General features: G+C 30.9%; 1 long non-coding RNA gene across 2 annotated transcripts; it reads right to left on the bottom strand.

The window, feature by feature from the left end:
• Positions 1-3,741: 3,741 nt before the first annotated feature.
• LOC143048450 (uncharacterized) lies at positions 3,742-13,965 on the bottom strand. 2 transcript variants are annotated; one of them, XR_012969839.1, is made up of 6 exons: positions 13,851-13,965; positions 10,867-10,995; positions 9,058-9,136; positions 8,113-8,228; positions 6,120-6,236; positions 3,742-5,293 (listed from the first exon to the last, which is right to left on the bottom strand). It is a non-coding gene; the product is annotated as an uncharacterized LOC143048450 (long non-coding RNA). The 2 variants fall into 2 exon arrangements; XR_012969840.1 differs by lacking the exon at positions 13,851-13,965 and adding an exon at positions 13,676-13,792.
• Between the last annotated feature and the right edge of the window lie 9,334 nt (positions 13,966-23,299).

Here is a 23,299-nt window from a genome sequence, read left to right as displayed (position 1 = left end):
TAATGAAGAAAGCAAATTATAAAGCTGATGTGCTTCTAACAAGTTCTTTTTATTCTTTAGATTAAAATAATTTTTTTATCAAAATTCAAGTGCACGCCTAGGCGTTTTGACGTAAACGTAGCTACGCGCCTGGTTGTCAATGAACTATGGAAGTTATACTATTATACTAGCAAACAATCTTATGTCAGCACTATATCAAATTCCTTAACATACATACAATATTTGCTACTGGATGCTAAGCAACCAACAAACATTAGTTTACCGCTGTATCATGTCAAACCTTAGAAAGTAGCATGGAAACTAACTACAAACCAATATAATTGTCAATGATCTATGGAAGTTATACTAGTTATACTAGCAAACAACCTTATGTCAACACTATATCATTGTCCTAAACATACATGAAATATTTTCCACTGGTTGCTAAGCAACAAACAAATCTTTAATTAATCGCTGTATATGTCAAACCTTAGAAGGTAGCATGGAAACTAACTACAAACAAATATGACTGTCAATGATATAAGGAAGTTATACTAGTTATACTAGCAAACAACCTGATGTCAACACTATATCATAGTCCTAAACATACATGAAATTTTTGTCACTGGATGCTAAGCAACAAACAATCTTTAATTCATCGCTGTATCGTGTCAAACCTTAGAAGGTAGCATGGAAAATATCTAAAAACTAATATGATTGTCAATGAACTATGGAAGCTATACTATTATACTAGCAAACAACCTTTTGCCAGCACTATATCATAGTCCTAAACATACATGAAATATTGGCAACAGGACGTTTAGCAACTAATATCGATAATAATTAGTATGTCAAGCTGTTGAAGGTTACATGGAAACTAATAACAAATAAATATGATTTTCAATGAACAACGAACGTTATGCTATTATACTAGCAACAGAACGTTGGCGTTTCAATGGGCAGATTTGCCTCCCTGGAAATATCTGATATTGCTATATTTGACCATATTTATAGACATAAAACAGAGAAATATCCTATAAAAATAATATTGAATTCCACTAAAGAATGAGAATTGATGGATTTGATAAATTTAATGAAGAAGGTGAACAAACTAAACAACTATTTAAATAATACATTGTTTTCATTCCTTCTGAAGGTACAATAATTCATAGAAACAATACCAACATGTACTATTAAGATAATCGTACATATACGGATTAAAGTATAGATGTTTTGCAGCGTATACCCTAACAAATCAGTTAGACTAAGATAGCATAGATGCAGACAGCAACTTTATAACTCAAATGTTAGATAACAAATGGCAGAAATATTCTGAGTATCTTAAAACGGTAATTACAAAATTGTGGTATATATAATTCGGAAAGATCCGAGTGCCAAAAAAAAAAAAAAAAATAAAAAAAAAAAATTAAATCCAAACCAGATATTGGTTTAAAAAAACAATAAGAATATTGGCAACATGATAATTAATCATTTAGCCGAAGACATTGATTCACAATATCCCACCATGGGAGGCTTTAGTATACAATCATTATGCTGTGAAACATATAAAAAAAGACGTGATGCAGATTTATTTCAAATTATTTCAGATTACGTACAAGACAAAACAGAATGGTTCCTGTTATGTTCATGAATAGACCCGACATGGTATATATACAAACCTCTTCAATTGTTAAACATGGAGACATTTGTATATTATCAAATAGGCGTTAAAACATACACGACAGTCTACTGTGAATTCAACAGTATAGCACTGATAGCTACTATCTCTATTAGATCTCGTGTTGATTTATGATAGATTAGATTAGATTACGAGAATAAAGACAATAAGACTTTTTATTATATATATATGAATAATTAACCAAAGGTGCTTATCTACTTGGTCAGTTTCTTTAGTCTGTAAAAAGTCTAGCTACAACGTAGACCTATATGCACGTGTAGTAAATTTGAAAACAAAACCTGTTATGAAACAGACACATATTTATTTACTATACTAGATATAAAATAAATATATAAAGGTCGACCTCTGATGAGGGTTACCTGGGATTAGAACCCGAAACATTGCATATTAAATTCTAAAGAATTAAGCAATAAAAAGTACGTAGTGTCAGGTCAGAAATATTGATAAGTGAATAAGTAAATTTATGGTCTTTTTATAAAACTAAGGTCAGAAATATTGATACCATGCCATGAATAAGTGGGTTTATGGTCTTTTTATAAAACTATTAGAAATGATTACCTTTCAAAAGACATAATATATGATTTGTTTGTAGCCCCGTATAGGCTTTATGTATGTGTTCATGATTTTGATTTTTAAGTTGTGTATTGTTTCTACAAAATCGATAACTAAATGACAAGAAAACCCACGCTCTGTAAAAACTAGTAAAGGTCAGTGAAATAGTCTTTTCTGACATTAGACTCAGACTGCCTTTAAACTGTTTAAGTTTTACTGTGCGTACTAATGTGTATTCTACATTGGCTAGAGGTACAGGGGAGAGTTGAGATCTCACAAAAACATATTTAAACCAGCCGTATTTTTGCGCCTGTCCTCAGTCAGGAGCCTCTGGCCTTGGTTACTCTTGCATGTTTTATTTATTTTAGTTCATTTATATGTTTTGGAGTTAAGTATGAGGATCATTTTCACTGAACTAGTACACATTTTGATTGAGGAGCCATCTAAGGCCCAACTCTGGATGCGGGATGTTCTTGCTGCTTTGAAGACCCATTGTGGCCTTCGGCTGTTATCTGCTCTTTGCTCGGGTTGTTGTCTCTTTGACATATTCATTGTCCATTTCAATTCTCAATTTTAAATTTAAAATACTACTTTAAACGTTCAATCGTTTCACCTAGGTTGAGACGTTATAATTTAGTATGGTTTAACGATTGTCAAAATGGAAACAAATTACTAAACTCTTGAGGCGTGACTCCTTGTTTTAAAAATATAAAAACCATTACATCAAGGTATAACATTTTTAAGACACACTTCGTTCAATTTCTCAAAATTTTAAATCCTTTGGCGCGGTCACTGTTATTCACAGGACTTTGATCATACATAACAGATGGAAGTAACAGAAAAAAAGTAAAATAACAAAAATACTGAACTCCAAAGAAAATTCAAAACGGAAAATCCCTAATCAATTGGCAAAATCAAATGAGAAAACTCATCAAACGAATGAACACCAACTGTCATATTCCTGACTTGGTACAGGCATTCTCAAATATAGAAATTGGTGGATTGAACCTGGTTTCATAGCGCTAAACCCCTCACTTGTATGACAGTCGCATCAAATTCTATTGCATTTATAACGATGCGTGAACAAAACAGACATAATAGTTTAAATTGTCAAAGTAGGGATACAGCCATCAATACCGTGTCACAATCTCAATCAGAACAAAACAATCAAATATATATCAAAGAAGCACAAAAAAGGACGATATAATGAAGGGAGCGAATAATTCTAGGGAGGTGTCATGCAACAGGGAACAAGGGAAGCGTTATTTCAATGTTTGTTTTCGATCGCCAGCCGAATTTTAGATTGGATGATTTATGTTTGATGTTTCGCAGTCAAATCACTTTCGTTCCTGCATAACACTTACGGTTTGTTTTTTTTAAAACAAATCACCGTTTGAGATTTATTTAAGAAATGATTTCTTCATGTCATGATCTATGCTCATTTTAGCATGGGTAGGCATTGTATTTGACTATATTTTACAATTGGCGTTAGCGAGTACATAAACTTATAATTAAGACAATAAAATAAATTTATATATTTTAACAATATAACAATGAAAATAACAGGAATGTAAATAGTAAGTTTTTGCGCATGTGTCAAATATATTTTGTGCTAATTAAAACACGGCTTTGTTTACGAAACGATATATGGACGTCACATTATATTTTGGAATAGTACATGAACAGAAACAACGATCTACTAAGAAAAACATATTTTACTGTAGTATTTAGATGTAGTTGAAATAAATGAATATGTGAGTTTTTCAATCTACCACATATTGGTATATGTAGGAATAACTGTTTACGTTGTTGTCTGTTTTTGCGGATACAGTTACGACACCAGAGTCACCCGTTTTTAAAGTAATGTCCCATAATTGATCATTTTCTTTTTTATACACCTTGCCATCGATTAAGAGTTCTTGAATTACAGGAGAAGACATTACAAAACGAACATTTGAATTGGACGGGATATTACGTGCAGTCGGCTCGATAAGATGGCAATTGTATTCAACTGTAGTGGAGTATGTTTTAGGAAATGGAGTTTGAATTTTCGCTGCTTTTTTGTTCAGAACTAGAATATTTATTGCTTCACTATATGTGTCGCTGCCTTTGAACTCGCTAAAGAGTGTAATTTTGTAGTATCCCTTACTTACAAAACGTGCTTTTACACAAACTGAACTATTCGATTGTTCAACCATGACAAAATCTGAGCTTCTGCTTCCGTCTGTTTCAAATATATCAGCGGAACACTTAAATGTCTTATAAGTCTTCATTGTTAATTCAAATTCGCCGTTTTGACATATTTGAAAAGCTGCAATCGACTCGGAATTCGCAAAACCTCGAAGTTTACAATCATTGGACGGACCGTAAAATCTATTATGTTCCGGATAAGGCATGAATTCTTCCTCCGTAGACGTGCATTCTATCAAATATTCTGTCAGTTGCGGCATGACATTTTGTGATTGATCAATCGTACCGAATACTTTAAGTGTATACTTTCCAATCTCTTTTGGCATCACGATGATTGTGTACTTTGAAAAGTTATCCCTTATTATTACTACAGATTCGTTGCAAAGTTTTCTACTACTACTGTACAGATTTACACTGACTTTCGACAAAGTGTTTTGCTTCGATTCCATTGTTATTGAAGCCTTCTTGTCAACTTTGACAACTTCAGATCTATGAGAAGGAAATATAACACCCCAATCTCTTGCATATTTCGTTGTTTTCAAAGATTTTGAGAAATCTTCAAGTGAAAATGTTTGTTTTAGAAGTTGCCATTCTTTGCTTCCCTCAATATCATTATTGATGTAAGGATAGTGATCTTCTACGAAATGTTCTGGCTTTGTTAGAAAGAAGAAATTTGAAAAATTCTTTACAAAAGCTCCCTTATCGTCAATATGACCAGATCCCCATGTTGTCTCTATAAATCTCCATTTTCCGGAAACAAAAACAACATTCCAAGCATGATCTGTCTTGGATTTATAAGATAAGATGGTTCCAAGCTGATGACCATACCCCTTTGCGAAACCACTGATCTTTTCGCACTTTATGTTTTTAGCTCTGAAAGCAAAAATGCTATATGTAAAATGATTATCTAAAGGGTTACTAGCTGTCAAATTTATTTTCACTGATTTGATTCAAATGCTCTTATTTGATTTATAAAGACTCGATAATATGTATCAACATTCCATGTATATTTTAGTCTAGACACCATCTAATTGTCCATCGTTGTGACCAGCGAAGACTGTCGACGGTCATATAACCCAATATAAACATAAATATGAATATGAAAAGGTAGGGAACTCGTGCAATTGGATTTTTCTAGGTCAGTTTCATATCATATGATAGGTTGAAGTATATGTTAATCATCGTTTTTACATGCATAAGAATTGAGTTTTTGTGGATTGAATCAATCAATCAATCTGATGTTTCTTTCCCTTTTGATAACCGAACACGTCTGATTCATACGTGACCAATTTCTAGCTAAGGGGTTAAATTGAAGTTAACATGAATACGGATTCAATGAGGTCGAATTATTCACTTGCAAGTGAATATTTCATCAGTGATATTGTTTAGCTTTATGGTATCAAATGAGACCCGGCAATGTGTAAGTTCACCTGAAAAATTAAAAACGGTAGCGGTCAAATGTACCTTCGGATAGCACCTGTGTTCGTGTTCCTTATATATATATATTATTATCCGTATATATATCGTATTTTGAAAAATGATAGAGGTAACAGATGATGATATAAATAATTTAGTAAGTGATTTACACACATGTTATTTTTTTTTTAAATAAAGTTAACACCATCATATTTGGATATCATGTTACGGTTGATATCTTGTCTATACTGTGACTTATTACGTGTAGTTATGCTGTACTCACACACAGAGGGCTTGGAAGAGATTTGCATATCCTTCACATACACTACTTTTAGATTTTAAAACACCACTAGCTTCTGTGACTGCAGATGTCCCATTAAAGTAAGCTGTTGCGTTGTAGCTAGAAGTACATGTATATGAATCAGACAATTATATATTAAAAAAAAACGTTAATTGTTTTTTTTATAAATTTTACAATTTTATAGAATGATGAATGGTAAGAAACACTAAGGTTTTTGTTCGTTCTGACATGAATATACTTTTGGAGTTTAGTGTGACGTCCATTTTTGCTGCACATATTAGTACATATTTTTTAGGAGCCAGTTTAAGTCCGCCTGCGGTATTTTCGCGCTGTTTTGAAGACCCATATGTGGCCTTGGGTTTCTGTTTTTTTGCCCGATTGTTGTCTCTTTGACACATTTCCCTTTTTTATTCTAAATTTTATTTTTCGTACTTGACACACCATTTCGGAATTTTGGTTTTTCCATTCTCTTTAAATAAGTTCTTGAATAAGCCTTCTCGTGTGCCACTTGTGAGTTTTATGTAAACGATGCACCATTCTGGCGTGCCAAAATCAAAATTCTTGTTTACATGGACATCCACCTGAAGTATAGTTGAATATCTGTCGACAATCAGTACCCGACTTACAAACGCTGCTTATATTTCGAGAGACCAAGTAACACACTTTAAAAAGAGAGCTAGAGTAATTGGTTTGGTCCGGAAGACGGAAAAGCGACACATTAAAATAAGTCTTCTCATATCGCAACTGCTTACCATATATGTAAATGCTCATTTGTTCCGAGGTTGGAAAGTTCCGGGCGGAACTTATTAACTAGATACTTTGTTCTTCCTCTGGTTTAAAAGTTCCACCATAACAAAGTGACTAGTTGAAAAGTTCCAACGGAACATATAAACCAGTTAGACAGTTCCTTATTGCCAAATTAGTCAAAACCGGAACTTACAAACTAGCCCAAAAGTTCCAACGGAACTTATCAACATGTCACAAAGTTCCATTTGGAGAATTGATGCAAAGTAAAAGCGCAACATATTATATTTGAACCTTTCAAAGGTGAACCAAGGTACTGATTACAAAAGTCAAAAGGAACTTATCAACTAGTCACAAAGTTCCTCTTTGGCAAATTAGTCAAAACCAGAACTAACAAACTAGCCCAAAAGTTCCAACGGAACTTATTAACCAGTCACAAAGTTCCATTTGGAGAATTGAAGCAAAGTAAAATAACGGAATAACTTCTAATTTATTGCTATACATTAATCTGAAATTGATATTTTTAAAAGTACCCACATGAGGAGGGGGTATTCTTCCCTCTCTTGAGATTACTATGAATACTAAATTTGCATGAGAATGCAACTTATTCCGTTTTATGTGAGCTATGAAATACAATTTAAATTTTGCTAACTAGTTGTTCTGTTCATCCAGAACTATTCAACTAGCTACATTATTCCGGGACTTTTCAACTAGCTAATTTTTTCCGGACCTTTTCGACTGCACTCGGAATAAAACAACTAGTTGGAAAGTTCAAAAGGAACGAAATTACTAGTTGAAAAGTCTGCCAGAACAAAGTAATTGACGGAACATAGTGGCTGTTACATATACACATATACAAGATCTACCTAAACACTCGATGAGGTTCCCGTCGCTTCTGAATTGGTTTTTTTTTGTGTTTCCTTATGTTGTATTTGTGGCCTGTTCTTCTTCTTTTAAAAAGGATTTGAAAATCTGTTGACTGATTCTTACTCATAACAAAATAACACGCGTTTTACGCATGTGTTTCATTGATTACTTATTATATCAGACATAAACAGTAGAAGTGACTTAGGTCTAAATAAAGGAACTCGGATTATTTTCACAAATAGGAAATTCTATTATAATTTTTCAATGGAAATATTATTATACATATTGCGCCTTTTTCTCGCAGAACTTAAACTATACCTACTGTTTATCCCTAATATAGTCATATACTACATGTCATACCTACCTGATATTATTACAGATCCAAACATAAAAAGATCGAATGGTCTCAAGTTCACTTTTAGCTGGTTTTGCCAGGTAGTCAGCAAGTTCGTTGATGGAGTTTTCAACAGACTTTGGCGTCTAAAGATATAATTTGTTCAATTAAATCATCTTTAACACAATCTTAAATACAAAAATTCAACCATAGAAAAAATTGTAATTTGGACCTTACCAATTTGACAGCAAAATCTATGCTTATCTTTGGAATCAGCTCGGTTTTTTGGAACGCAGTCAAGACCGGTCTAAATAAGGACGTGACATTTAAACATACCAAATATCTGTCCTTTATCCATATTTCATTCACATTCAAAATCTCATTTTGTATTATTAATAACTGATAATTTTCTCTCGTCCAAACATACCTTTAAAATGCAAACAACTCGAAATTAAATCTATAAAACATGTTCTAAGATAACCAGGGCGAAATGTTACAATTTACTGTTGTGTCAATATGTTTTAGATCAGTGTTAGCTTGCTCTGATTTTACTCTATAATTCTCAAAAATCAATGTGGCTAAAAGTCTAGTGGCCAATGAATTATTTCAATAATGTAGACTGTTAGGGAGCTACAGATTTAAATTAGGTATCAGCAATTAATTTACCAGCTTCCCGTTCCACTGGTATTTCTGCCTCCATGTTTACCGAGTGGGATAAAATGTAGGCAGAGGTCGAAGCACACATACATGGGATTTAAAAGTCGACATTCTATCGAAAGGATTACCATTGATGCTATGCAAGCCACATCCGTAATTTTTATTCCGTAAATAACATTATGTTTTACTGTTGAAGATATAGAGTTATTGACAAAAACGAGGACATATTTTTCTATAATATATTTTATATTTCACCTCCTCCGCGAAATCCATAATCAACAGCCCATATACTTTTATAAATTCAGTAAAGATTAATACCTGCAAGGCATGGTCGTCTATTGGTTTCAGGTCATCATATGTGATTTTCAGATCATAAGTCACATTTTTATATCTGAAACTAAAATGAAAGTTTGTTTAATGTTTGTATAAACTTCTGTTATATTATTCGATGATTTTATAATTTTTTCAGCTATTTGTTTTGTTAAATTTATGCAATGTTAGTTTCATTTGAACTAAAAACAAATCTGAACTTCTACTTCGTGATTGATAAAATTTAATAATAATACATATTCGTGTAACATTACCAAGTACTATTTCTTTGAGTTTTATTTACTGATATTTCCGGTAAAGTGGTGTATTTATAGTGCTTGTTCCTGTAACATTAACTAGTATTGTTCTTTTCTGTGTTTCAGTTCGTAGTAAATAGGTGTGTCAAAAGCTAACAACAATTTTGAGTGACTTTATGATGAATTGTTAATAAAATTAACTGTCCGTGTATACAATCTGTACAACATAATTTACGTTACAACCCTAAATTACGCTGATACAGAAAGGTGTCATCTGACTTACTTTTCAAAGTATTCAGATATGTATATATATATATAGCATAACGAACTAGCTGATTTATGGAGTAACAATGACACATTGCAAGTAATTTGCAGTTGATGTCTCAACACATTGTATTCGCATTAAACTGAGACAAATATATGCATTTTCACTAGCAAAAATGCTTTTTTCTAACATTGTTGAACTAATTTGTAGACGTGTAACTTCAATATAAAGTGTGTGTATCATATATCCTTTGCATCTGCTATCTAAATAAACTGGGGAAATGTATAGTAGAAGGGGATATATATACAATCGCCAATGGCAGTCAGCAGGGTTAAAGAACATAAATTGTTCGACCTGTTAGTCAAATGCGTTTTGTTTAAATATACTTTTTCACTTTTTTTGGTCTTTTGGAAAATGTTGTTTGTGCTGTATTTAGACCCTTCTACAACGAAATTTGTTTTACATGCACACGTATAAAAATTGCGGTTTTTATCCAACGCAATCTTAGGTTTGAACGTAGTTTTCAATTTAGACTTGTTTATATTTTTTCATTTGGGCTTGTATCATATTTTCCCTCCGGTTTATATGATCCGTTCATCCTATTGACTCTTAAAATTCAAGAGTCTATGTAAAAATGAGGGTAAATTATATATGGCCTCCCAAATACTGTTTCGATCCCTAACATCACTGAAGAGACATTTATTGTCGAAATCCGGATCTGGTGTACAAAGAGATATTAACAACTTATGTTTGTGGCATAACATCTTGGCCACTAGTTAATTGTTTTCTGTTTAGTATTAAAGGTACATATTAAGATGCATTTTTTACATCTTGTGATCAATTTTATTTGGCAATCGCCAATGGCAGTCAGCAGGTTAAAGAACATCAGTTGTTAGACCAGTTAGTCAAATGCGTTTTGTTTAAATATACTTTTTCACTTTTTTGGTCTTTTGGAAAATGTTGTTTGTGCTGTATATAGAGTTATTGACAAAAACGAGGACATATTTTTCTATAATATATTTTGACCATCTTGTATACCTTAACATTTGATTTATTGTTGTTAGTGATCATAGCTTGACCGTCTTGTATACCTTTACCTTTGCTTTATTGTTTTTTAAGTTATCATGGCTTGACCGCCTTGTACACCTTACCTTTGATTTATTGTTTTAAATGATCAAATCTTGACCGTCTTGTATAACGTTACCTGTGAGTTATTGTTTTAAGTGATCAAAACTTGACAGTCTTGTTTATCTTTACCTTTGGTGTGTTGTTTTATAACTTTTGTTAAAAACTTACTTTTTACTTTTATCTACAGTAACTGGTTGTACAGTTGATTTTGAGATACAACATCCCATTTTTACGATTGCATGCAAATGGACCTATACACCGCTTGAGTTAATGTAACAATCTGTCGTGTCTGATTCACTGTGTAAGATATACAATTAAACGATAATGCTTATTGAAATACTGATAATCAATTATATTTAATTTGTCTAATTTAAATTGGAATGTGTTTACAAAATCATTCAACAAAAGATTTTACAAAAATACAATACCTATCCAACAAGAATTATATATTTTTGAAGTTTGAACATAATGTACAACGTTCAATTACAATAATAAAACTGATTGAATTAATGCATTTTTCTGAATTATAAACTTTTAACCGGATCATTTCTTCTGTAGCAGTTTCCCCTATTAAGGGTCTTTTGTATTTTTGTTTCTTTTTTCAAGTGTTAGTTCATTTAGCATTTAGGTTTATTGTGTTGTTTGTTGCGTACATACACATCGATCTTATCTTTTATCTGTTTCATAGTGTATCTAATTATGCCTATATGCTATACGACGGACATAAAATCCGATTTCAAATTCAATTTGAGTCATTCAAACCAAATAATCATTATTTAGACCAGCCATGACATATCCAGGCTTATGGAGGTAGAACGTCATTGTGAGAAAAACGCCGTTAACTATATGTGACTAGCCACTTCCAGGCTTAGGAGGGTATATTGTCTAAAATTTGCTTTTTGTATATTTATCTAGAATATTCCGAAACAAAACTCTCTGTCATGTTGTTATGACATATTTGTTTTAATAGCAATGAAACGAGTCATTTCGAATATCGGTATGAAAATGAGACTGTTCTATCACGGCTTTTATTTATTGAAGGCACTAATTTATAAAATACAAAATTATTGTATTTATTGGCTCTTAGTAATGTTCAATAGCGTATTTGAATAAAATTTCTAAGACTTAAATTTACTACAATACAAACAATTCTTAGCTGTATTTAAGAACATGTTATTTAAACTTGTTGAAATGAAGTTAGTTTAAAATTTGTCAAAGTAAGCTTTAAGAATTTCTTTTTTTTAAATTCGTCTTTTAATTTAGATTTATCATGCATGTCTCTAAACATAGTATGCGACGCGTAACAGTTTATAAGTAGGTGTATTCATATATGCATTTGATACGGTGCATTTATTAATGATATATTTCATACGGGGTATATATCTCCCAATTGATACGATATTCCCGTGCTTTCATTTCCTATCATGATTTTCTTGATAGAGGATTACTGCTCACAAGGAAGCTATTAAACCAAGAGTTCCAAATGGTGAAGTTGAAATCATCCCTTCGTAAATTTCACGGACGCCATCACGAGTTGGTTGACCGTTATGGAATAACCGTTTCACAAATGATATCGGATATGTTCCTTACCTCGTAACTACAATCCCCTTCCCTTTCATGAATGTGATCTACCGAATTAGACTTTTTACCGGATTTGTAATCACATAAGCAACACGACGGGTGCCACATGTGGAGCAGGCTCTGCTTACCCTTCCGGAGCACCTGAGATCACCCCTAGTTTTTGGTGGGGTTTGTGTTGTTTATTCTTTAGTTTTCTATGTTGTGTCATGTGTACTATTGTTTTTTCTGTTTGTCTTTTTCATTTTTAGCCATGGCGTTGTCAGTTTGTTTTAGATTTATGAGTTTGACTGTCCCTTTGGTATCTTTCGTCCCTCTTTCAGACTCCATTGATGAATGAAAATCTACAAAGCAGAGCATTTTTTTGTAGCTCTATTTTAAGAACATGTAATTTAAACTTGTTGAAATGAAGTTAGTTTAAAATTTGTCAAAGTAAGTTTTTAGAATTCCTTTTTTTAATTTAGATTTAGTATGCATGTCTCTATAATTAATATGCGACGCGTAACAGTTTATAAGTAGATGTTCTCTTATATGCATTTTATACGGTACATTTGTTAGAGATATATTTCAGATTTCATTTATGAAAGGAAATCTATAGAGCAGAAATTTGATTTTTTTTGTATCAATTTAAAATGTAGATTCAAATAATTTTCACTTCAAACGATAAAATAAGACTTCTTCAAAACTTATATATGATGTATAGTTCGGCGTCAGCAAAAAAGAAGCCAAGGAAAGTGTTTATCTCTTCTTCACAAATACCTATTTCATTGAATCTCGATATTTATCATGTTTATAATTTTTCTAACAATCACGTTCTACCTCCATAAGCCTGCAAATGTCATGGCGGGTCACAATATGTATTACATATGACATGATCATGTTCTTGTCCTAAATAGCATTTAATTCGCCACTGTACGTTAAACCGCCATCCATCCGTCCATTGATTGTCTTATGATTCATTGTATTATTTAAGGAAGTAGGTACATATATACTTGGAAGTATGTCTTTTTATAAATAAGATAGTTTGAATCATATGTGGACATTAATGTTCAAATGAAAAATATGAGATCAACTTCCCTCAGGAAATTACCTTCACATTAGACCAATTTTTACACAAAATCTTTTCAACTTTATCAAAACGTACAACAGAAATACTGAACTCTGAGGAAAACCCAAAACGGAAAGTCTCTTATCAAATTACAAAATCAAATGTTAAGTACGGATATATACTAAAAAATAATTTATTTATCTTTATAAAGATTTGAAACACCACTCCATGTCACACAAACAAGTACTAATATATTATGTAAAATATATAGCGTTATAACTAAATGTTTTTGCATATTTTTCTTTGTAATTATATATAAGATACGGATATACTACCAAATAATTTATTTACCTTTATAAAGATTGGAAGCACCACTCCATTTAACTAAAATACGTACTGATATAAGTACATGTTTTTAAATGACAACGTTTGGCATTTAAACTTATTTTGTTACAAATATACAGTCACATGAAATTAGTTACATAAAACAAATGAAAAATAAAATATATATTGGTTGTAATCATACCTGCACAAGTTTAGTCGACAAATTGTTTGACATATAATTTACCAGATAACGTCGCGATATATACAATTTTTGTTGATAGTTTGACTTCCTTAGCAACCATGTATTTATAATCAGCCATGATATCTTGTTCCCAGTAAAACAATAAATTATGTAGGAAGAAAACAATGAGGAAGTTTTTGTAAATGTAGATTTCAATAGTTAAAAAAAGTTCCTTATTGAATGTTATCGGTTTAGTCTTCACATTTTAAAGAGGTGTCAACATAAGAACAAATTTTAATTTGTTTCAATTCCTATGAATGGTGCAACATTAAGCTATTTATTTCTATTCGATTTTATTGTTTTCTATGTTGTGTCATGTGTACAATTGTTTGTCTGTTTGTCCTTTTCATTTTTAGCCATGGCGTTGTCAGTTTAATTTCGATTTATGAGTTTGACTGTCCCTCTGGTACATTTCGTCCCTCTTTTATACAAGACTGCTGATATTTACCGAATTCACAACGCATTATCCAATTTTAGCACTATACATGTAATAGTGAATTGATTTGAGTCTTTCAGAATAAGTGAACACTTCATTCCTTCCTCTTTTGTTTACCTTGTCTTTGATAAAGATTTTCCCTTTCGCGTTTATGCTGTCCAACTACTGGATTCCTAATGAAAAATACCATCATTTAGGTCACTCTCTGCACGTGGAAAATGTGTGGGCGAACTAAAGTAAGGGGAGACAAAACATTAAATTAGTGTACTTTTCAGAAGATTTTTATAAGATAAAGAACTGATTTAAAGGTGGTCTTTGTTCAAGCGTTATGTAATAAAACTTAGTGATTTCAATACTAGTATATAAAACATTCAAGTGTGTTTAACCCGGTGTGTTTAAATTTTGCGCTTGTCCCACGCCAGGAGCCTCTGGCCTTTGTTAGTCTTGTATGATTTTTAATTTTAGTTTCTTGTGTATAATTCGGAGTTTAGTATGAAGTCCATTATCACTGAACTAGTATACATATTTGGTTTGGGGCCAACTGCAGGACGCCTCCGGATGCGGGAGTTTCTCGCTACATTGAATAACCCATTGGTGGCCTTCGGCTGTTGTCTGCTCTATGGTCGGGTTGTTGTCGCTTTGACCCCCTATTGCTGTTCTCAATTTTATTGTTAAACTCGACGCATCAAATATGAATCAATATTTGACGAGAAATGTTTGTTTATTATTACTGAATACGATTTGTGTTTGAATCAAACTAGTCCGTTTATTTCAATACAAAAACAATAGATTATTGAAAATCTGAATAAAAGTAAATGGCGCGTAAACTAATTGGCTATTGTCATGATGCTGTCTTTTGAAGTATTAAAAAAGAAATGATGAAGTGACATTTTTCTAGAAAGAACGTTTGAACTTCTGATGAAACCTAATTTGTTTGATTCTTAAGGATAACAATAGAGTATGAAGTTCACAGTGTAAAAATCTTAAATTTGGTGATCATAGCTTGACCGTCTTGTATACCTTTATCTTTGATTTATTGATTTACTGACCATCTCAATTGTTGATCAAATATAGTTTATGATATAAAATAAAGTTTACACTACAACAATATTTATCTTATGTCTTATGTCTTTAAATTGTATTTATTTCAGCAACAAAATAAGACAGGTATATATTTGATCTCGCATTAATAGTTCATAACAAAACTATGTTGTTTACAATGTATGTACCTGATCAATAAAACAAATGTAAAAGTTGTAAAAGTTCGTAATTTAAATTTAAGAGATAACTCAAGATGTTTAAATGTTAAGCGCTATTACTGTTTTGACTCACATTTTTTCCTGGGTTGTGTCAAATTTAACACGACTTTTTTTTCATATTACTTAAAATACTCCATCTGAATGACGAAATATACACAATGATTTCAGGTGAAACACAATAAGTAATAATTTCATCTGAGGTATCAGACGAATAAAACAAGTGCTTTCAAAATGAAACACAAACGAATCAAGTCGTGGTTGATGGCAAATAAAATAAGATAGCCAGTCTTTGACATTATACAGTCTGACTCTGTGCAAAGACGACTTTTCCTACAAAAGGATTTTGGCTAGATGATAAACATTTCATCGCCGTTCATTTCATTCTAACTCTCAAATGTTTAAATTTTCTGTTTTTAAATTGATATGAATTGAAGAATAAGTTTGAATTCTTTTCATATTTGCTTTATTATTCCTGCATGTTGTTTTAAATAAAAGGTAGGTTTGTTATTAAGTTAGTAGGTTAGTTGGGGGCAACCTTTCTCCGAGACATTTACTTTGGTGTTTTCCATTTTCATTGTTTTCATTTGTACAATTTAGTTAAGGTTTGAATTATATACAAAATTCCAAGGAAATCGGGGCTGATGAGAAACAATAAACTGAAGCATTCTCTTCAATGGTTACAAGTATTGAACCAATTTGGTCAAATAATCAGTAACCGACGAAAGACATAAGCCTGTCAGTTGTAATATGATTATTTAGGTATTTGACTCTACCTCGTGTTATTCTATTTATCAAATTCACAATTAAGCTATTTTTTCCTTATTTACGACTATCACTGAATTTGATTCATCACTACAATTTAAATGTTATGAGGCACACGAAAGTGCATTAGTTGCGTAGGGATTATGAATTTCTCTGAGCACATGGGTTTCACTCGTTTTAATCTTGTATTCACCTAAGCCATGTTGTTATTTATGCTTCTTCGACTTATGACTTTGACTTACCGTGGTATACGTTAACTTTTTTTTAATGATTTAACTCATTGGAATTAAATAAACTTTTTCAGTGTTATAAATTTTTCTCAATTTGAATTTAAATGTTAAATCTATGTTACTCAATGCAACATATATAGGCGATTTAGAATATTTGCCATATTTGGTTAACTTACAGGTCTATATAAGGAGCAACATTTAATCTTATCCTATTCTGAAATAGACGTGTATTATAAAAGATACGTGTGCTCTGTGACTCTGTTCATGCTTTTCCCTTAGATTCTATATATTATTCTTCTCAGGCAGGCTTCAAAAGACGGATTTGTCATAACAATAATCACGAAGTCTATGTTTTACTTTTACCTCACTTTCGGCTGTATACATGTACATATATATGACCATATCATTTGAATTCAAGTCTTTTGTAATAACAGCAATCCCATTTAACATGAAACATAGAATACACAACAAAAAGTAAGGTCGATTTTTTTTATTAGCAACTGCACTCCTTAGTTGAAAACTGACCTTATAACTCAGTTTGATATTGCTGTAGTAAACTTTGAAATTTAAAGTTGTGACATGCCAGTAGCATCTGCATATGAAGGATCTGTCTTCAAATTAATAAAACAATTGCTTACGTGCTTTAGGCTGCAACTTTAAACCTTCATAAATTAAGAATATGCAACGAATTCCTTCGGCGAGGACTTTAAAATTGATAATTTAACTATCGAGATTGGATAAATCCGATAATCCACGCGTTACCATTTAATAATCTGTTTCTCTAATGATTAAAAGATAAATATTTTTTTCTCTAAATCAAAAACCCCTTTGAGTGCCTTCCACTCTCCACGATGTTGTCAATTTCATTAACACCTGTTAGAACATTTTGATCATTTCAGGGAGTTGAGAAAGGTTATGACCCTTTGACTTAGCCAATCATCTTCTGAGATCACCGGTAACTAAACGTTGATTAAATTTTTTTATACAATGGGTTCGGAAAGGAATATATTTCCATAGAATTAGAGAAAGTTATAAGTCTTAAATGGCTTCAAAATGTACATTGGACGAGTTCATATTATTTTTATCAATGAAACTTAAGGTAGTAAAGGTGAGAATTGCCACTTATTATATTTTCACAAAATAAAGCCTGTTCTGGAGATAAATGGAGATTAATTCTATTAAACAAGTAATTTTTAAGAGAGAAGTAGTGACATATATTTGACGCATGGCTACGCCAGGTAAAATTATTGTTTATCTTTAAAAAATCAGTCTCAACATAAATCTATAATAACAAATGATTCCAAACAAAAGTTGTAGGTCTATAAAGTAAAAAAATGTCCGATGTGCCTTTTTTTATCTGTCTATTTTTGGACATCGAAATTCAATACAATCATTTTAGGGTAAAGTTTGTCTACCGAACAGAATCTTGTTAAAGTGTGTGATAATATTTTGTCAGGGAATTCAATGTTTGCTATATTACGGTTGAGTTCAACGCAATTAATGATAAAACCAATATACACATCCGGATGCGTTTTCAAGAGGCATGAATTGAAAATAATGCATATATTTAGGTATACATTGTACTACATTTTAGCAAAGTAGGGGAAAATATCATTTTTGTCTAAATCCATTACCATTTAAAAGAGGAATAACTCATAAAAAAGACATCTGACAATTACATCTCTGCTGACCATTTTAAAACTTAGTCTTGCTGATCATATCTGATGTAAAGTTTTAATTTTCTGCAATCTCTCTGTTTTCAAGATAAAATGCAAATAAAGGCAACAGTAGTAAACCACTGGTCAAAATTCATAAATCGAGAAATTGAGACATCCGGGTTACAAACTAAAACTGAGGGAAAGACATCACATACACTAGGATAATAATTGTAAATTAAAGACACTACAGCAACAATTAGCAATATGTACTTATTAGTAGATCTTGCCTTGTGGATCCGTTTTCTATTTGATGCGTTTTTTTTTCTGTCTGTAATGGTTTCAAAAAGGTTTGTTAATAACAGAAAAAATATAAAAATCAGCTATAACTTCATACGAAGTAATCTAATTTTGTTTTTTAATGTTGACTAATTTGTAGATGTTATCTTGTTGATCTTTTTTGTTTTGTATATAGAACGTTTGTCTATCAATTGAAATGATTAAGACGATATACAAAAACAAAATAATTTGGCAAAATTCGGAAATATGTAATGGATATATCTCGTCTTACAGTAATGATGTAAATGGTCATGAACATTAGGCAGATTTCATCACTTCACAGTTTTGCCTTTTCGATTTTCTGGACCTATATCATTTTCTAAGGTATTAGAGGAACCTTTTAATGTACCCCATAAGTTCTTATGTTATGTTCAATTTTCAAAACTATGGCAAAACCAACAATATGGAATAATGCATAAACCGTGTTTATTGTTCAACATTTCTGACATTTGTATGTCTTAAATTGGTTTATCTATATGCTGCAGGCTGCTGTTTCTTTGACATTTACAAAATATCTTTTTTATCTAACTTTAAATTGCATGTTTATGTGACTTAGACTCTAAACAGACAATTATTGAATTCAAGTAATGAATTATCTATGTCTCAAGTGACCACATATTAGTTCTACTAGTCCATGCAATTATTATGTCCGCTTATTTTCATTTGTTGTATTACCGAAGGAAAGTCATCACTTAACTATTATTATTTTTCGCAACACATGAAATTATACTTTTGATTCAGGAGCTGTTTACCCTTCCGGAGCACATGATAAAACCATAGAATTTCGTTTTGTTTTTCTCACTGAAATTCAACTTTTTTGTTTACTGTTTTGTAAACTTTTTTTTATGTTAGACTTGCGGGTTTTAAAAGCGACCATTTGTATGTTCTTCGTTTTTACATGTAAAAAATCAAACTACACCAATGCTTGTTATTACTTCATGTTTAATGGTGACCTTCTTTTTGTACAACTATATGCATACAACATATAAACTACACAAAGTATACATATATAGCAAAAGGTAGCGTGAAACATACTACAACTTGTTAGATCTTAATTTTTGTGCATGAAGTATAAATTTACTCAAACTACATAATTCTCTAAGATAATTTTAGGTGTAAATATGTGAGTGTATATATCATGTTAGGGGACAAACATATAAGAGTAAATTAATTGTATATATTAATACATTGAAGGTTTTCTCAAATAATATAGTTCGAGAAAATATGATCTACATGTAAGACATTTTAAAATGAAATTCATCTCTTGGAATTCGAAAAAAAGCTTCCACATTCTAAAGATTCATGACTACTAAGTCTTATTTTGGTAATACATGTCTTATAAAAAACTTATCTGAGACCACAGTTATGTCGTTCTGCATTTCTGGAAGACAATAAATGAAAAATTTAAAAAAAAAATCCCACTTTTCTGAATAGTATTTTTACAGTGTGTTGTGCTACTTTTGGGACAAATTATATCAAAATTATAGAAAATATCATTGCTTCTTACTTAAAATATGGATAAATTTATGTTAAGGGGGTCTTGAAATCGTCTGGCAGCTTCCGAAATGTAAATGTTTAACTTTTTTAGCTGGACTAAATCACTATATACTTGACTTTCAAATTTGTAACCCAATTTATTTTCTTAAAGTGTAATTTCATCCCCGTACTTGCTATGAGAGGCATAAACATGAAGAAATACATTTGGAAGGGGTATAAACAAAATGGCAGGTTACACACTGTCCACACAAGGGACAAATAATCAGTGAAAAGTACTGGAGAGCTTATTATCTAAAAGTAAACCTTGACTATACCAAGTATCATTTAAACCTATACTAAGCAACTCGTTTTTAATAAAACAACCTATCAATTTGTCTTATTATTTTCTATTATTATTATATCTACCAAACATAAAATTCCATATTTTCTTTATTACACGATTCGTTAGATTGACCAAAAACTTAAGGATATTTGGTTTCAAAATAACCAGCCTTTTTAAAGACTTCAACAAATTGAAAGTAAGTATATAAAGAAACGTACAAAACTTAAAAAGTAGAAAAATGTAAATGTCAGTGTCCTTGATTTAGGGATATAATCATTGAAAATTTGGCTTGCAAAGGTTTCCTCTCGATGTTTCATAAATTTTACATTGGCAGCTTTTACTTTCACAAATTATGAAGAAATAACAAGGATTTCAAAAAAGACTTTTGAACTATCAGAATTATATTTATAAAAGTAGCAATTATTGAGCAAAATTTGTATTGGTAATACATGGGTATAACTAGAGGATTCTAAATAGCTGACAAAAAATACAGAATCAAACAATCCAAAAAGCGGTTTTATTTATAATGTTATGAATGAACATATAACAATGATAATGTAGATTTAACTCGGAAAATACTGGTTTCCAGAAAGTATCTTTAAAAGCTATTTATTATTTTTTAGGAAAAAAAGTAAAAATACTTATATATATACTCACAAAACGATGAATTCCTCCATTCTTTGTTTTGTTTCTGATTATATTTTCCTTGGATGATTGATAAACATAAATAATAACTAATAGATGAGCATATGTTAAAAAAAGGGGGACAAAAGATACCAAAGGGACAGTCAACTTGGGATTAATTTTTATTATGAAATATGCAGAATTTCTTTTGTTTGAAATTTAAAATACATTACATGTTTATTCTGTTCATTAATGTTTTGTGCTGCGCACAACACTTTCTATTACAAAGACAGTAAAACATTTTCAATTTAATGTACTGTGTCGCGCACAACACTATCTATACAAAATACATTGTATGGATAGTGTTAGTGAACCGCTCAAAACATAAGACTACCAAAAAAAATGAAATTTATTAAAAATTTTAATTAAAGATAAATCCAAGTTCAAATAATAGCCTGTTGTAAGCAAAATGCATAAAAAAACTTAAGATATATATTTAACAGTCCTGTGTAGAAATTTAATATTTTTTTAACTGAGTATCTATACTTTCGAAGAGACTTTCTGTCCTATAAAATACATGTAATAACATTTTTCGTCTAGAAACTCCTTTCAACCGTTTACTGACAAATAATGTTTTCCAAAACGTATTGTGATTCTGCCTTTTAAAGATCAGTCCATGTATCAATTCTTGGACACATACCAATATTTGTTCCAACTAGTATAAATTTTTTACAAATATCAAAAAATATAATTGATGTCACCATATGAAATACTAACTGTCCGCAAAAAAACAACCCTAAGCACAATTTAAAAAAATGTATATATCAACATGTAAGATCTTAACTTTTGTAAATGAAATATAAGTTCATCCAAACTACATAATTCTCTAAGATAATTAGAACTCATTAATTGTATCATTATATTTATACATAGAAGGTTTTCTCCGATAATATGGTTTGATAAAATATGATCAACATGCAAGACATTTTAGATTGAAATTCATCTCACCTTCAATGTTATTCTTAATCTACATAGTCTATTATGTCTTTGAATTGCAAAAAAAAATGTTCCACGTTCTAAAGATTCAGGACTACTAATTCTTGTTTTGGTAATATATGTCTTATATATAACTGGTCCGAGACCACAGGTATTTCGTAGCGCATTGCTTTGAGAAAATAAATGAAAGATTAAAAAAATCCCACTTTCTGAATAATATTTTAACAGTGTGTTGTACTACTTTTGGGATAAATTTTATCAAAATTATAGAAATAAGAATATAGATAATTTTATGTTAAGGGGGTTTTGAAAGTCTGACAGCTTCCGAAATGATAATTTTTAAACTTTTTTATGTGGATCAAATCACTACTTAACTTTCAATTGTATGACCCTATTTTTTTTTTATCTAAAAGTGTAATTGCATCCCGCTAATTATAAAAAATCAGATAATAGATTGCTTTAAGCAAAAATGCACGCAAGACTAAGACATATAATAAACAGTCTTGTTTAGAAATTTAATATTTTTTTAACCTGAGTATCTAGTATTTCGAGGAGACTTTCTGTTAAAAAACTCGTCCTATAAGTTACATGTATTAACATCTTTCGTCTAGAAACTACTTTCAACCGTTTACTGACAAATGATGTTTACCAAAACGTAATGTGATTCTACCTTTTAAAAATCACCCCATGTATCAATTTTTGTACACATACCAAATGAATATTTGTTCAAACTAGTATAAATTTTGCAAATATCAAAAAAATATAATTGATGTCAGCATATAATATTCAAACGTATATATAAAAGTTTGAAAAAATATTAAGATTCACCCACTCCGTGTGGACGAACTTGTCCCAAGTTAGCAGTTGTCCTATGTCACATCAATTTATTTCATTTTCTAATAACTCGTTGGCAGATCTATGATTATATCTGTTATGTTTAATCCCGTTCTGGTAGTTTTCATCAACGGTATAGATTTTATCCTATGGTGATTTTTAATACGAACATTTGCATACAAGTTTGATTTTACCTAGTCAATTTAAATATACAATAAACAATATACCTTCATGTACTTTTTTACGAGATACATGTTTCGAATATTTAATTTGTTTTTCGTTTATTTGAATAGTTTCATCTTTTGGATAGACATACCTTACTTTTTTGTTTCAAAATATAAACACAAGTGGATTTTTGTAAAAAAACAACATATCTAAAATCTTCTTTATATAAATATGTTGTAAATTTGTATAACTGTTCTTTAGAAATAATTAATTTTCATCATGAACATATAT

This window comes from Mytilus galloprovincialis, chromosome 10 (genome assembly GCF_965363235.1).
Source record: "Mytilus galloprovincialis chromosome 10, xbMytGall1.hap1.1, whole genome shotgun sequence".
Classification (NCBI taxonomy): Eukaryota; Metazoa; Mollusca; class Bivalvia; order Mytilida; family Mytilidae; genus Mytilus; species Mytilus galloprovincialis.
This window is presented reverse-complemented; position numbering and strand designations above follow the sequence as displayed.